The sequence below is a fragment of the Centropristis striata genome, chromosome 4, assembly GCF_030273125.1.
Source record: "Centropristis striata isolate RG_2023a ecotype Rhode Island chromosome 4, C.striata_1.0, whole genome shotgun sequence".
Lineage (NCBI taxonomy): Eukaryota > Metazoa > Chordata > Actinopteri > Perciformes > Serranidae > Centropristis > Centropristis striata.
In genome coordinates, this window is record NC_081520.1 from 14838235 (window position 1) to 14856476 (window position 18242).

An 18242-nucleotide genomic window follows, 5' to 3' on the forward strand; every position below is an offset into this window, starting at 1 on the left:
TGCATTTAACATTTCAAACCAACTTTACATACAGCCCTGATTCCAAAAAAGTTTGGGACACTGTGAAAAACAAAAGCAGAATGTAATGATTTGCAAATCCTGTCCAACCTACATTCAATTGAAAACAGTGCAGAGACAATATATCGTTCAAACTGAGAAACCTTCTTTTTTTGTGAAACCTCTCAGAATTTGATGCATTCTGTTTTTATTTACGTTTTACACAGCATCCCAACAGTCTGCTGACTGAGCTTTTCTCTGCCACTGAATTTTATAGCATAATTGTATTATACTGGCCTGTAGTGGTGAGAATGGCTGAGCAATGGATAGATTAAATACTATATCTGTCCACTGTATGCTGGGAGAGGCTTCAAAAGGGAAAGTCCTTTCCCTGGATAATTAAAGGTTAAACTATAGTGTTTATGGGTATCTCTGTCGATGAAATATTGACTGCTTCTCCTGCTACAAATGTAATTTACGGTTTCACAGGAAGGCTGAAAACCAGTTAGAGCTACTGAAATCAGTATCACAATGTACAAAAATCCAATCTTTAAATAGCTATATAATAGCTGGTGGTTTAAAGATATCTGCATTATAATAACATAAAAAAAGCCCCATCCAAGTCACCCAGTTCCTTTTTATTATGCTTTATATACTGTGCATTTCTGACAGTATAATTGAACATTTAACTTAAGATTTCCGACACGTTGAGAAGTCATATTTTTTCTCTTCAATGTTTAAAAAAAACAGTACCAATCCAAACATAGCTGTTTTTACTTCTAAATGATGATCTGTCCTTCAAAGTAATTTATACCTCTAAAATGTTTCAAGCATTTACCCTTCATTGTATCATCTTAAACTAAGACATCTTACAATTCATACATCATCTACTAATGTCAAACTCCTTATTAAGCTCAGACAATAATGAGCTGCTCAGAAATCAACAAAGAGGACAGAGCTCCTTAATGGGTATTTTTGGCTGTAATTTAAGACATTACTGACAGGAATGACAATTAGCAGTAACCTCTCACAGTTCCAAAGAAGCAAGATGTAAAAAGTGAGCGGCTGCTAATCATACTGTGAAAATTATATTCACAACCATTTATATCTGCTGTTGGCTGGTATTGTAATTTTGAGAGACTTGTAATGTTTAGGTTGGTCTTGGTGACTGTGTATTAAATGATTCACACACAGTGAAAACCACCATCAAACACTTTGCTAGGCACGTTGTCTAGAGTCTCTTAGCCAAACCATTTATAAAATAGTCTAATTACTCCACTGAATGCTAATGAACACATGGGGCAAGCTTGGATTCCACTACACCCCTTCCTCATACTGCCTAATACTCACTGTGATATCAATATTGATGTTGAAATCTGGGTTGGACTAAATTAATTATCCAAAATATGGAAAAGCTAGCTCATTAAAGATGACAAAGACAATAGACGTTGCTTGGTTTGGGGGCTTCCTCAAAGGCTGTACATTAACATTATACTTTGCAGGTGACTAGATCAGTTGTTAACCACTGAAATATGATTTAGAAGTGCTAATGCTTCCTGCATCTGCCTGGACTGCCTCTGGGTTGTAATTCAGGTTTTAAAACTGGAAAACAAATGCCACCCAATAGCAGGTGGCATTTATTACAAATATTATGTGCTGTTACTCAAAACAGGAATATGTGTCTGAAATTGTTTAAGGTGAGAAATGGGTCATGGATAATTTTGGATCTGCGGTGCCTTTTTGAAGTAGTAACTCGTGTGTTTGGAGAGTTTAGTAATTGTAGTTATCATCAAACAACAACCAAGCTTGCTGACTGGCCTGGCTTTGGCTGCCAAGCTCAGTTGATTATCAAGGGTTGTTTTCTAGGCTAATACTTACTGAGGATAAGTGATCCTGCAAGATTTAGGCTGGCTCTGCTAGGCTATGTTAAAGCTGCTTCAGGGAAGAATTAAACTTATCCTTGTTTTGCCAGCCTAAGCCACCAAGTACAGCAGGATTGCATTAGAGCTAAGCATCCCGTCTCTACTGACTGAGTCAGACCTAAGTTACTGTGGATGCCTAAATAAAGGTATGTCAGCAGGTCGAGACACTTACTGGAAGTGACATTGAACCAAATTGTATCTTTCAATAATAAAAAGTGGCAGAAAACCAGTCACAATCACAATGTACAAAAATCTGATCCTTAAATAGCTATATAATAGCTGATGGATTAAAGATATCTGCATTATAAAAACATAAAAAAAACCATCCAAGTCACCCAGTTCCTTTTAATTATGTTGTATATACTGCACATTATTGACAGTATAATTAAACATTTAACTTAATATTTCCTACATGTTGAAGTCAAAGTTTTTTCTCTTCAGTGTTTAAAAATAACAGTACCAATCAAAACATAGCTGACTTTACTTCTAAATGATGATCTGTACTTCAAGAATTAAACTTATCCTTGTTTTGCCAGCCTAAGCCACCAAGTACAGCAGGATTGCATTAGAGCTAAGCATCCCTGAGTTACTGTGGATGCCTAAATAAAGGTATGTCAGCAGGTCGAGACACTTACAGGAAGTGACATCAAATCAAAGTGTATCTTTCAATGACAAAAGTGCCTCATAATTAACAGTGATTAAGTATTAACAATGCATACGGAATACTTAAAGCCCTGATTCCAAAAATGTTGGGACACAAAAAAATGCATTGAATTGCAAATCCTTTATGACCCATATTCAATTAAATACAGTACAAAGTCCAGATATCTAATGCTCAAACTGGGAAGCTTTCATGTTTTGCAAATATATACATGAATTTGATGCATTCTTTCATAACTTTTGGGAATGAGTTGCACTTGTGAAAGATAAGAAAAATAAAGCATTTAATTGGTATTTTAAGTACCATTATATTAAATATTGATTTGACTTTGGCAGTCTTTGATGGAATTGTGATGTGAACTTTCAGTAGGAAGATATTGTCCTCTCTGTCAATAAAGCATCATGTGATGTGACACATATTGTGGTGTCAGTGAATGAGTCATGTAATAATATGGCATACCTCAACCTTTGGCATGCAGGGTACTTTTTAACAAAAGAAAAAATACTATAGATTAATTGCAGCTAATAAAAATAGCTTTACTATATAAAAAGCTTATATATAAAAATTATTCTCCTAGCACCACACGACAATTCTACCCCTTTCACTAGCACTTATTGCTGCACTAATGGCTCTTATTGCACTATACCTTGATTGTTCCCCTTTTTTCCTTTTTCGCTTTGGATAAAAGCGTCTGCTAAATGACTAAATGTAAATGTAAAAAAGCTAGCTTCATTGTGTTGCTGCTCCAGTATAAACCTTTGTAAATGTTGTGTAAGTCATGTCTTCTCTATTCGGGTCTACATTACACACACTTGCTTCAGTATTGTATTTTTGGATACATCTGTTCTCACAATACATACTGTGTCCACAGACCGAGGCATCATAACCCATATGTTGGGCTGTGACTCGGATCAACCCCTGTAAAAGTAATGATCGGCGGTTCGTGACACGCATGAAAACTCTGTAACGTACCACACACACTCATTTACAAGCGAGCAGTATGCCAGTCATAACTCAGCCATTTTGTGAGGGACGGTGCAGTGGATGAGGTCAGACCAACTGCGCTGCTCACCGGCTGATAATAGCTGATGGATTTGAGTGGTCTTTAGAGTGGGATCTAAGCAAAAAAAAATCCTGATTACATTCATATTCAGATCATACACCATGAACTGATCAAGGGCTTTTTCTCTACCTCTGAATGAGGTAGCACTCTGCTTAGAGATTGTCTCTTACACTTGTCTCGATCAATTGCAGATGACTCGACAAGGATCTGGTCTTTTTTTTTGTACAGTTGAAGGAAATTGGATGAGAAAAAATAAGTATTATTGTTATTGTGGACGTTATTGTGGCACAACTTTAAGAAGACATACAGTATGTCCAACCCTGTGTCAGGGTGTGTAATTTATTGCAAGCTAAGGCTACTTTATAATTCATCTGTGTAGCATCCAGCATATTTGCATGCATCAGTGTATAATCTGCTGTACTTTAAATGGCTTGCTTCTGAAGGTGTCTCTCGTGACATGCTACAGCTATTTTCTGCTTAGGGCCACATATTAATAAATGTCAGGAGTGGTGAGCTGGCTTAGGCACTGACTTAATGTACTGCTGAATCGGTGAATTGACCTTAGACCCTGACACCGCACTTCAGCTTATATTAAGACAACAGAGGCAGGGTGCTGAGCTGCAACTTGATTTTGACGGACATGCAGTCGTTATCTCTGTTGGCCGCCACTAATCATATGCCTCCACAGAGTAATGGCTCAGGTCACAGAGATGACAGAATTTCAAGGGCAAAACTCACCCAGCGTTTCTGTTTCAGCCGAATAAGCCAGCCAGTGTGTTAGCCATCACACCAAGCACAATGTGACCACAATGACACAAGGTGCAATATACTGCAGCTTCATAAAGTCAATAAAAAGCATTAATAGAGTGCTCAAGTGAATCTGTCCAACGGTAATGACTAGATGACACTTCAGGGCGCTTAAGTTATGTTACGCTGCATATAATTGCACAACACAGCTGAGAACATTGTGATCTATGAATTTAAGTTACCACCTCAAACTGATGATTTTTTTTGAGCACTTAAAGACCGAACAGGATTCCTACACATTTAACTTGATGGATGCCCTGTGGAAGAACAGAAGAGACAGTTGACTATGGGCTATAAGCTTTGTGATTAATTAATCTGAACTAATCGTATAAATCAATATTTGCTGTGAGACTGAATCACTGAAAAGACATGATGAACTTTAAATGTCAACATCTCTTTTATTTCCCATACAGTCAGAACATATTTTCACTGTTCATATTCAATAATGGCCATAATTAACGTAAACATGATTTAACCCCCTGACCTCTGACCATATTGTCCTGCAGTCAATTGAAATCAATTTAATGATTGAGGTAATTAATCTGTCACAGACACATCCTTAAAGAAATCAAATCTAAATGTATTAGTTTAAGACAGAGCAGTTGATCATATGTGTTTTGTATGTAGAGAGAGCAAAAATTCTTTAACGTTTGTCTTCAAACTTTTTGTCTTTACAACTACGGCCAATGTAAATCAAACCTAAATGTATTCATGCTTGAAGGACAAAGCTAAGGCACATGGAAATGCTCTTGATGGTTACAGCTTTAAATTCATAATTAGGTTGGTGTAAGGCCATTTATCTTCAATCATGAAACTGCCCACAATGTTTTCACTGGTGACGTCTTTGCCTCAGCAATCAATCATCTCATCCACTAACCCTCAATACATACGTGGTAGTGGTTGTTGTTGTTGTTGGTCTATTATAGGAGCTCTACATTTAGCAATATTTAGTGGCATTGTTTTGCTCTTTAAATGTATATTTTCCTGGATATGTCTTTCAAACGTGCTGCTCCTATAACCCCTTTTCCTGTATTTGTCTGGTGTGGACCCAGTTTGATGCATGGTTTGATGATCTGAGCGGAGAAGAAATTAGCAGGACAGTTGTAAAGTGGTACAGTGTGAGTTTCCGTTTGTCCATGAATAAACACTGCAGCTCCAACTTAAGTTTCAGTGTGCTGGCTGCTGGCTAAAGTAAAGGGGGTTAGTCCCAAAGTGAACATCAACTTCAGCTCTGGAGGTAAACATAGTTTCTCCTGTGTCTCCAGACCACGTGCTGGAAGCTAAGGAAGGAAAGTTTTCCTGCTGTTTTTGGCCTGCATGTCAATAATTGTCATGGGATGCAACCCAGGTCTGGTCTGTTTTAACAAAGTAGCACAAACAGCTACCTACCATGGACACCATCTTTAACTCCTGATGCTTGCAGAAGACACAACATTATGAAGGACTCACGCCACCCTGCCAATCATCTGTTTGAACTGCTGCCCTCAGGGAAACGTTACAGCTCACCATACTCACCATACAGTATCACCATACTCAACTCGGACACACTGCACTTTATATATTTACACTGTTTTAATGCATACAATCGCACTGAGTTGATGGTTGATGACATGACATGAATATACTAAGTGCTGAGATGATGAGAATGTATCTTTTCTATTTACTATTTATTGAGATGAGATGATAAGAATGTATCTTGCTATTTACTATTTATTATGCTTTTTTTTTTTAGGAGTCCAGTGCGTGAGTGCATTGAATTTCGTTGTATTTCTGTGCAATGACAAATAAATATAATCTTCTTCTTCATCTTCAAACTCTTGCCTGTCAACTGCATATTGCTAAGTATAGCTAAAATTGGACAATAGTAAAACAGGATAACAAATTGTTGGAAACAGCATGATAGATTATTATTATTGTTGAATTTACTGTATTAAATGAAAGCCATCCTCAGTTATTTGACTCAGATGTAATGGAACAATGGCGTGTAATTTGCGACTTTAGTAAATTTTAAGAACACATATTACTGGAACCAATACAGAAAAATTCACATTACAGACACTACTGCTGCCTACATCTTGTCATTATAACCAGAATTGAACACCATGACCATTAGGCGACATGGCTCATCAGTAAGTTTCCACCAAGTCTTGTTTCTCTTCTCTTCACACTTTTCTTTTTCTTTTCAAAGTCTTATTTTTCCCTCACCTCAGTGGGCATTACTGACACTAGTTCTCCTGAGGAAAGAGAATTGTCCGATTAGAAATGATTGCCTGCTTGTCCCTGTTGCCGTGTCTCCAAGACTTTCTCACAACCGCATTATCGTCATTCACTGCAGTGATCTTCTCATCTGCATGGTGGCAGCCCAACTGCCAGCACAAGGACATGAAATTGGACCTCAGCAGGGAGCTAAATGTGCCTTCAATCTCAACAATCCTTTTAATCTTTCATCAATCATGTGGAAGCAGCTAGGAGCTTGATCCTATTATGGTTTGAGGGGAATAGCTTGAATTGACAAGCACAAGAACTGCAGTGAAAGTTTGCCATGCAAGAAAGTTGTGATGGATACTGGGGTTTAGCTTGGCATTTTGATGAGAAAATCCTCAAACTGGTTTGCTGAATTAAAAAAACAAACAATTGGAAGTGGTATTTCGCTTGCTGTCAACAAAAGGATCTTGAGAGGGTTCTAAAAATTGTTTTCTTCAGCAGAACTGAAAGTGGCCATCACCGTGGCAGCGGGGCCAAATGAAATGTAAACCCTGAACAGGCTCTGAAAGTCTTCTCAGGCCAGGTTGCTCTTAAGTGGCCAATTTAGGAATAAAGCTGAAGAATAATGGCCGTTTGATCACAGCTGAAAGTTCTGTAATAGTAATTTACCAAACATTTTAGGTCCAAGTGTGCTCCTACATCAAGACTAATGAGCTGGAAAGGTGATTTAGAGTAAATAAGGGTGTTCTTACTACAGAGATGGTGTTGCTGTACTGCAGTGAGCACTACATCACATACTTGTTGCCTCAGGTTTTTTATAGCAGAATCTAATTGAGATAATGGTGGTGGTCCTGTTGATTGGATTCACAGTTTTGAAAGAGAAAAAATTGGGCCATTTTTAGGTTTTAGTTTAAAAAAAATGAAATAACATTGCTGGAAACAATATTTTAGAAAAAGATTTTAGAAATAATATATATTTTAAGCTTCCCTTTATGATATTAACCTCTTTAAAATTTATATACAGTTGTCTGCTTCAGTTATTTTTCTGTGGCAAAAGTTTTTTTTCTTCACCTGTGTTTGTACTTTAGTTCTGATTGACAGAAGGACATCTTCAGGTCTATATGCAGGACTTCCTATGAACAGTCTATTTTGCAGCAATAACTACCGAACTATTAAAACTAATGGAGATACAGACTTAATTCAAGATCCTAAGGGGATGGTCGAGAAATCAATTAAAAATTAAGTGACAGGAATAATGTTTAGTGTTGGCAGAGGTTTATAAAGCAGAATCTAATTGAGATAATGGTGGTGGTCCTGTTGATTGGATTCACAGTTTTGAAAGAGAAAAAATTGGACCATTTTTAGGTTTCAGTTTCAAAAAAATAAAATAACATTGCTGGAAACAGCCTGATTTTAGAAATAATATATATTTTAAGCTTCCCTTTATGATATTAACCTCTTTAAAATGTATATACAGTTGTCTGCTTCAGTTATTTTTCTGTGGCAAAAGTTTTTTTTCTTCTTTTTTTCTTCTTTATTTTTTTTTTACACACATTAAGGTAAATTAAGGGCAATTGCTAGCCGTATATACTATTATTTGCATTCTTATTCACAAACAATGAATCACTCATCACAGTTTTGACACTGATCCACTGAATATGAAATGAATAATATATGAATAATTTGGAGTTTTATTCATTAAAGAAGCAGTTAGTCCTGTAACTAACAGTACAATCACTACATGAACATAGGGCTTAAGACTTCAGATATTAACATGCACTGTAAAAAAATGTTGTTTTTACAGCAAAAAAATGGCAGCTATGGATGCCAAAACTTTACCGTAATATATATGGTAGAACTTTTTTTAATATTACGGTAAAAAGATATTGGCACTATTGATTTTCCGTTTGAGATTGCCATTTTATTCCATTTTTACCATATAAATAAAACGTTTTTCCATTAAAAGAAACACTGTTTTGCCATATAATTGACAAGAAAATACTTTATAAATGCTGCATACATTAAAGATGTTACCATTAAATATTACAGTATATTTTTGTTAGAGATATGGTGTTTAGTACATTTAACATTTAGAAAAAGTATTTTTTTACAAAAGATAAATGCAAAAATTAGTGATGCTTGTATATATATATTACAGTTTATTTTTGTGACACACAAGGTGGCAGTGTATTTCACAGTAGAGTAATGTTTTTTGTTTTTTTTTAAAACATGTAAAAAATACCGTTTTGGCTGATATATACATTTGCGGTGTTTCATTGTTACTGAAATTGAATTAACCCATTTATCATTTTACAATTTTTTACTGCCATGGTTTAGCAGTTTTGTAACGTAAAATCTACAGATATTTTTTACAGTGTGTGAGCTGTTTTACACCATATATATTGGTGGTTAGATGGATGGTACTGAGAGGTATATATTAAATAATTGTTTGGCCATCTGTTAGCTGTTTAATAAAATAAAAGTAATAAAATCCTATACAACAAAATGTCACCCATGCTTAACAGCATTACAAATATCATGGTCGGAGAATCCCACATACAGTATGCTTGTATTTTCTAATGAGGAAATCATTAACAAAGAAATAGGAAAGTGAAAGGACTAGGGAAAAAGGAGGCAGGGAGTTAGGGTACAGCATAGCCAAGCATTCCCTAATTAGGAGTTTTATGGGGCATATAATTTGAGTCACAGCACCAAGCCTTGATTCAAAAGCAAACACTTTTTTTCTTTGGATATTACAAGAACACAGAGCTGCAGACTGAGATCTCACAAGTTCATTGCTGCTGAATAAGTTATTCACAAAGACTGAAACCTTCTATATGCTATTGATTAACAACACTGTGGCTTTAGTTTAGAATGGATATCATTAACACAGATCAAATAAACCGCTTGAATGTCACTGATCTGGTAAGTCTACGATGACAAAGTGAAGAGATATGGATATTCAGTAAAAGGATGTTTTATACATACTGTGTCCATCCATATATACTGTACAGCAGGCTCTAATTATGACAGTGATTATGAAAGCAGACAACCATGCACATTCACGTTACATAATTGTCCCTTCTCTGCATAGGTACTGTATCTCCATCTGGAGTTTTGATGAGAACAGCTGTACAGCTGTGATATGAATACATTTGTTGATGTATAGCTCCTTGTTCTGTCTTTTGTATAATTTTGAGGCTTATTTCACAGCACACAGATTTATTTTTTTCTAAATGATACATGTATCATTCATCTTTGTCTTCCCACTCCCTCAGGTGTTTCACCTGTGTTTGTACTTTAGTTCTGATTGACAGAAGGACATATTCAGGTCTATATGCAGGACTTCCTATGAACAGTATATTTTGCAGCAATAACTACCGAACTATTGAAACTAATGGAGATACAGACTTAATTCAAGATCCTAAGGGGATGGTCGGGAAATCAATTAAAAATTAAGTGACAGGAATAATGTTTAGTGTTGGCAGAGGTTTGCACTCTCTAAGTGCCTTCCAGACTGTGGATATGTTATGCTTCTTAAATGCAGTACAGCTTAATGTCTGCCAATGTTGTTACTGTTATCTCATATGTTCAAATGATTGTTTTATTCTATATTCTTATTTATATTCTACCTTTTGTGCTTTGCTGGTGCAGTGGCCCAGTTTCACACCGGAGATCATTACTGTTGCCTTTTATTTTACTTTAAACCTTCAATAATGTATATTTTTATACTGTATATTCATATTTATTCTGCACTGGAATTCTATTCTACTCCTTCTTTAGACACTTTATATTTTATTGTATTTTTTATTGTATTTTTATATTTTATTGCTTGAAGTATGCCTAGGTTGTTCTTTTTACTTAATTGTGTTGTTATTGTCTCTGTGTGTAATGCTGCTGCTACACTGTAATTTCCCAGCTTGGGATAAATAAAGTATATCTATCTATCTATCTATCTATCTATTTTGGCCATTTGGGGCCAGCAGGAACACGTAGTGAACACAACACCGGCATGTCATCACCAAGATAATATGTTGCTTATCTAAACGTGCAGAAGATATAAACATTATCATTCATTTGAAGTCATATTTCTGGCCATCTTGCTGGAAAGTTAGTTTCAGCTCTGTTTTTGGTCTTCATGGGGAAATATCTGGCTCTATGGCTGCTAAATTCTCCTCCACTGTGTCTATTTTTACTGTTTGATGCTGATCAGCTAGTATACAGTGGGGTTTTAGAGCTGCCCCCCTCAGGTGGCAAAGGTCCAAATGACACTATGTGAGCGGTGAGAAGAGAGCAAAATTGTGGACTGGACAGAAAACAATGAGCTTAAACTTGGTATAAAGCTCCTTAAATCCCAGGGGAACTGCAAAATTTGGGTGATAATCCTCTGTAGGTTGATCACTATTAATGGCTCCTTCAACTGTGTTTACACAGTGCTTTATCATTGATACAATGTATTGCTTTAATAAAAAGCTTACGAGAAATTGTTTTTGAATTAGCTGAAATAGATAAGTTCCTTAAAATTTGTGTTTTTGATGTATAGACACCTAACTGGATTGGTTGTTGGCTGGACGAAAACAGTACTAATGGTTTATTATGCAGGTCACAGCTTTACTTTGCTTTAAAATATGTGTATTTGTGTAAGATGTACAATTCACCATCAGTTCTGATGGATTAGTTGAGGTCAGACGACCACCGTAAGCTTGTGTCAATTTATTTTTTGCACGTGGGGCACCATGAAATGTGGTGCATAACCAGTGAATTACAGCCTACCACCTGCTATCATGAGCCTGAATGCAGCTTCTCAAACTGCAACTGGCCCCTTTCCTCCTGTTGCCTGGGTCAACGGTAAATCTCACATTCCCACAATGACACGACCACAATACCAGGCCGGTCTTCAGTTTTACATTTGAAAGCATATTTAACTTTTCACTCATCCATTCACAGCCCGTGAGCAGTAAGACTCAGAGTCTGGCCAAGATTAGCTTTTGGCAGACAATGCAGTGAATTAAAGGCCACACATGGCCCCTCTCTTGTTCTCTGGGTGACCAAACACACTTCCAGGGCCAGGAACTCTTGACCAGTCTTTTTAACCCACAAGGAGAAACTAGGAATTTGAGATAAGTATATGGCAGTGGATTTAGGATCAGAACTTGGCCAGACAAAAGTGTTGTCAGATGGAACAAGACAGATGGTCTTTTTCCTCATAACCTACCAAACTCTGGTGTCAGGGGTTCCAGCAGAGGTTGCTGGCGTATTTAGTTGCATACTTGTACATCTTAGTTGTCTATTAAGATGTAGCTGAGCCTGTAGTATCTTCATGTAGACTTTTTGACTAAAAACCTTACGGTTCAAATAGAAAATAGCTTAAAAATCACAGTTAATATTAAGCAGATGTTATTCTTACATGTTTATCAAGAATGAAAATACTTAATGCTAATAATACATTTACCCAAAACATTTAATTATTGCACATCCCTGCCTGGATAATAAACAGATCAACTATGGAAAAATTAAGAATGTTAAAAAACAACAACTGCTAAGACTTTCAGTAATGTTAAAAGCTAGTTTTATATAAGGACATCAAATAATTTTGCAACTTTGTGTCTCACAATTTTTAATTGGTAGATTTGAAAGAATGTTTTAAAAAAACAACTTGTTTCTTGTCTTTGTGAATTTCTGCATTGTCAGTTACAACAGTTAAACACATCCATAAAACAGAATCCATTTCACATGGAATGTTGCATTTATACACGGCAAGTGGTGCACATCATGATTTAATGGTGTGACACAATTAAAATATGCAGAAGTCTAATTTTGATTGATTATGACCCGATAATTGGTGATAATTATGCAAGTCCTAATTTCATAGGACATCAGTCATACTTTAGACTTACAAGTAGTTACCCCACCAGTTAAATGTTTTTGTCCCCCCCAATTTGTTCATGTATTTGTAGTGAAGTCATTTTTTGTCAAAATTGTTTTTTTTTGCCTTAAATCATCTCCTCATGCGCCGGCCACCTATAGTAAAATCGCCTACATCCTCAGTTGATCAGATCATGTGATTTTACCCCTTTAAGGTAATGTCAAGTGTGTGACTTAAGCCGATTGATTATGCTTAAGTCAAAATAAAATGTGACTTAGGCAATTTTTTTGAACATGCCTTTGTGACTTGTGGCAAGATAAGGTAACACTTTATGTTGAAGGTGTCTACATAAGAGTGATATGAGCGTGTCATAAACATGACATGGGATTTGTCATGAACATTAATGACACTTTGAAGTAACATTAATGCTCATGATACTTGTCATGTCCTGTTTCTGACAGGCTTGTGTGACTCTTATGTAGACACCTTCAAAATAAAGTGTTACCATATCTTGCTTAAGTCACAAAGGCATGTTCAAAAAATTGCCTAAGTCATTTATTTCTCTTAAGAATAAAAGAATGTTATGCTATGCTAATAGCCATCCTTTGTTACATCCTTTTTGAGTGAAATGATCAATAAATGTCATATGTTACACTTTGAGTGAAGTTTTTTGTGTTTCCTGCAAAACTTGAAAAAATGACTTAGGCGATTATTTTAACAGGGTGACGATTTGTATATTTTCCTAGATGTAAATGTCTTCTGTATAAGGGGGAAATAACAATGTGATGAAGGTTAATAACTTTTGCACATTGTAAATACCTATATGTTTGTCTTTATAGCTTTTTTTTTTATGAGAAAGAAAACGGAGAGGAAAAACATAAAGAGGCAGATATTTGGAGGGACTATTGCTCAGTACCGAAGGGGGCGACCACGCACAGTCGCACACTCATCTCTGCTCTAAACTCGTAATTGTAAATCGTGAGGGACCACGCAGCTTGTCATTCCCCAGCATATCGGCTGGCGTGTCACCTTATCTCCCACTGTGTGTCCGGGGACTATTTCACATATTTCTCCCGAAGGATTTTCACAGCGTTCAATTAGGTGTGTGCATGTTAATGGGCATGTTGGACGGCTGCCTCCCTCTTCCATCCATGTGTGGCTCTCTGAGAGCACTGTAAGCAGCAGCAGCAGCAGCAGCACCTTGGAGCAGCAGAAGGAGGAGGAGGAGGATTTTTTTTTCTGCCGTACCGTGTCGTGCACAGTGGAAATACACTCGCTTGCTCTGGGTACTATCAAAACGAAAGGGAGGGAAGAAGAAGAAGGAGACGAAGTAGAAGCATAAGGGCTTTTTGGGGGCATCTCAGACTATATTGGTGAATTGTCAACGGGACAGGCCTGCTACATTGGATGTGTCTTCAGAATGGTAAGGTTAATTTTAGTGAGATTTTTGCCAGTGTTGCAGAAAAAAACAGACAGCTGCACACAAGCATCATGCAGTAGCGGAGCGTTTACGGAGAACTAATGTAGAGAGCCGCGGCCAGTTTCCTTACAGACGGCTGTGTGGATTTTTTTTAGCGTTTGCACCGTTTGTTTATGCTGTCTTTTAATGCAAATCTGCCCATTTAGCCGCACGTTATTCCTCGGACAGGGAGAGATTAACGGTGCTTCTGAACGGTGCAGCACGGTAGGCTACCTGCTCCTCGGTTTTTAGCAGCCTAAAGGGGTTGCAGACCGCCTTAACATCGCACTGTGTGAATTTGATAGCTGGTAAGGGATCAAAAAGTCCACAGATGCCTTTCAAAGCAGGCTCAGGAATAGGAATGGCTGCAGCGCGTACTAAATTATGTGAGATAGGTACATAAATAACGGATGAAGACGGACACGGACTTGCTTTCTGAATTTAGAGGAAGGTTAAAGTAGCTACATTGCTGAATGAAGACTAAATATGTGCACACAGCTCGTCTTCTATAACTGTCTGAATAGACTGCGAGTTACAGTACTATGAACGCTGTTTTTATTTAAAGGCGTAGAAAGGGAAATGTCGATTTGTTATGGTTAGGATTTAGGCTATAGCCCCCTCCCAATTTTTTATACAGGTGAGTCCTCATTCAACTTTGTAGGAGCCTAGCCTCCATACCGTGGTGTGGTAGGAGTACTTACATACTGGATTGTGTAGGATGTGTGTGATGGTCTTGTTTTAAATGGAGAAATGCTTGGAAAGGCTTGGGGAAAACTGCATAGCTGATGGTTTTGCCACAGCATTATATAAACTATATTGAATAAAATTCGGTCTTCCAAGAAATACTGCTATTTTACCAAAATCAGAACAAAAAAATACATCATTATATTACATTATTACGATTAGATTGATCTTGCATTATTTTGAAAACAAAAATGATTTTGTGCTGTAACATTTACTCGGCAAAGCCTTCAAATCTCCATCATCACACGGGGATACAATCAAACCAATTGAGTTGGCCGGGCAAACTGAATTAAGAAATCTCCCCATTTGAATGTTTTGCAGTTCACAAACATTTGAGTCTGGAGGAGTAAAAGCGTGAGTAGGACCCCTGGGAGTCATTGTTGGGGCCCTACACACAGCTTAGACCAGCTCTGCACTCTGATTGGGCAAGTTGTAAGACCAACACACACACACACACACACACACACACACACACACGATGAAGCAGTACTCGTGCTGGTAGTAGATTTTATCTTACGCTGCATCACACCAATATAGATTATTGGTGTTATATGTTAATGAAGAATTTCCCCATAACTAAATTAATTCCAGATGATCGTATCTTTAAATGTAAAGTAGTTTAGACTTTTGTGTCAAAACAAAATCTTTAAAAATTCTAGTAGTTGGCATCAAATGCGTGGAATTACCTCATGGTGATCTGAAGGTTTAAAGATTTATTTTACATTGAAGGGGGGAAAAAAACCCTGGGTCATTTTCAGTTGATTTAATAGCTTATTCAAACTTTTCCAGGACATACTGCAGATATCCGAACCTTTAAGAAAACAACTCTTTGTGTGTGGGAGATTTTTTCTCTTGCTCATAACAGAGGTCACAAGTGCCGCTTTTGGCCGTAGCAGGTTGCGTGACCTCAGATATTGGAGGTTAAATCCAAGGGAATCCAGGGGCATGCCGTCCTCCATGGCAAGTGTTTGGTGGAGTCATCAAATGAAAAGTCTGAAGTTGTTAGGTCCCGCCGAGGTTAACCTTTGTAGAACAAGGCTGCATTCTCCCAGTTGTCTTTGTCGTGCTGATGAGCTCTGAGAAGCAGCCTCAGCATTAGTTCTCTGCATGATAAGAGGGGAAACAACCCCCCCTTTGTGATCACAAATGAAAAATCTGTTGCTTGTCTTTTCGCCTTTGTTGTTGTTTCATTGTGAACTGAACGCACGGCTATTCTCCAAAGTACAGATTGCTGAAAGAAAGATGACATGTAAGTTGCAGTTGGACCTTGTTATATTCCATAAACGATTGTTGTGTTTGAACAAACGTTGGCAGCGCACGGGGGCAGAACGATGACAGAGAGGAAACAATGAAATGCCTCCGTCCCTCAGGAGTTTTCCAGGGGGGTTTTCTGTATTTCAAGTAATAATTGTTGTGAGGACTGTATGGTCATCTAGGGAGGGGATGGCTGCTTTTCAGGGAAATGGATACTGTGGATGATGAAGACTATGTTCTCCTTGATCTTGTGTAAATCAGTTGGAAGAATGACATTAGCATGACTGATGTTATGTTTATGAAAAATGCAGCATTTGCTCCACAGAAAGTCTTAAAATTAAAATATTTCTGTGTCGGTGATGTAAAATCTACTATACTAAATATGACTTAACATGTAAATTGTATATTGTAGATTGGGTTTTCCTGTTAAAACTTAGCAGCATTGAGTACAACAAAAGGAGAGGGTGAATTTTCTAGCCTGGAGCATTATGTTTAGTCGAAGCTGCAGTCTGTCATCTTGTGATTTATCACACATAGAACTAATGGGTAGCTGTCACAATTACACCACTTTATTGGACATGAAAGCTGGGCACTGCAAGCACCCCACCCCTTCCCTTTATCGCACACACTCTCACAATCGCCTAATTTTTTTTTTTCAAATGTTGACAGCACAGCTCCAGACTTTCTGTGATAAGTTGAGGACACTGCAGAAATAAAAAGCATGTGGTGTTACCCAGTGACCAATTAATTGTTGCAAAGCACATTTTCTTTGTTCACCATTTTCTTCCTTAATCCAGTTGCCTCTAATTGTCCCTACATATAGAGGCAAAAACCTCAGATTCACATCTGCAACAGAACAACAAATCTCTGTTTTGCGCTGTATATGCTGCATCCATTCTAATTGGACAAGCAGAGAAATAAAGTGAGAGTTATTTTTGTGGCCATTGTCGACCTGACCTGAGTTTTAAAATAGAATCCAACTGTTTGTTTGATGTAGTATGTGTTTTTTGTGCGTTTTAGCTCCTTCAGAAAGCATTATGATTTCCTTCTGAGATGGTGAAGCAAAAAAAATGAAAGTGACAGACAAAAGCAAAGGACTTTTTAAATATCTAAAGAGATTGGGGATTGTAGTGCAGAACATACCCTAGTCAATTTCACCTTGATGTTGTTAGCTCCAAAATAAACATATATCAGGAACATAACTTGCTGTATTATTGCTTGCTGTATACTGGAAACCTCATCAGTGGTTAAATGAAGTGAAATCCAAATGCCCTGGTAGAAGGAAATGTTGGCTTTTTATCTCATTTAAAACTATGGAGGAAAATTTGAAGTGAACAAAGAAACATTTGATCTCACTCTTTAACAAAACATACCCAAGACGTTTTTTCTTTTCCTTTTGTTGCATTTTGATGAGAGATAAGCCAAGTTTATAACAACATTAAACATTCTAGATGTTTTAGATCCGTCTTCACATTCTTTGTTATTCTGGAGAATTGCAGCGTTCGCTTTTCCCCCCTAAAACGATCACATCCATTTTTCAAAGAACTGGAATCTTACACCTGTTTGGCGCCCTGAAAGTCAAAATCACTCAAACAAAGTACTTGAAGAGTGAGGTTGGGGTTGAAATTATGCACTTGAGCCCCCAGACACAGTGTAGTATTTCTCCTCCTGGGCACACAGCAACAGACTCCCCTTTGTGTCCGACATTTCATAGTACGCATGTAGCAATTTTTAAGATGACTCTCATTGCTGCGGAAGCTAATGACAATCCGCAGGTGTGGTACTCATTATCCTTACATATTCTGCTTTGATATATTTTTGTCTGCTCAATGCCACAGTAGAGCTTTATCCTGTTCATGTTTTTTTCTTAAAATCTACTGTGCTGTCCTCATAACTTGAATATTTCACAGAGCAGAAACATCATCCTCACAGTAGACTGGGGGATAGCTGAAGTGAGAGCACATCCACAGTGATTGCCATTGTTGGAAGTCCCTCTTCATGCATTAATTCTGCATCTCTTGCATTAATAATGCAAACAGTCCTTTGTGTAGGCTACACAGAAGAAACAATTTCATATACGTTTTTGAAGTAAATTTTCTCACCAGTTGCAAGATATGCATTCTACTTGATCTGATAGATGAAAATATGTTTTTTTTTCTCCAAACACTTGATTTAATTTGTGAAAGATGAAGGAAGAAAATAAAAAAAACAGAGGCTGTTAAAGGAATACAACGTCTCCTTTTTTAAGAGCAGCATTTTGCCTT

The 18242-nt window shown here is 37.2% G+C and overlaps 1 protein-coding gene across 2 annotated transcripts in view; it reads left to right on the forward strand.

The window, feature by feature from the left end:
- The first annotated feature begins 13742 nt into the window (after positions 1-13742).
- Positions 13743-18242, forward strand: part of tenm4 (teneurin transmembrane protein 4) — a 169531-nt gene continuing 165031 nt past the window's right edge. The window contains exon 1 of one of the 2 annotated variants that reach the window (XM_059331878.1): positions 13743-13944. The gene's annotated coding sequence lies outside the window, so the exon portion shown is untranslated. The remainder of the gene's footprint in view (positions 13945-18242) is intronic. The other variant, XM_059331879.1, reaches the window with a different exon arrangement.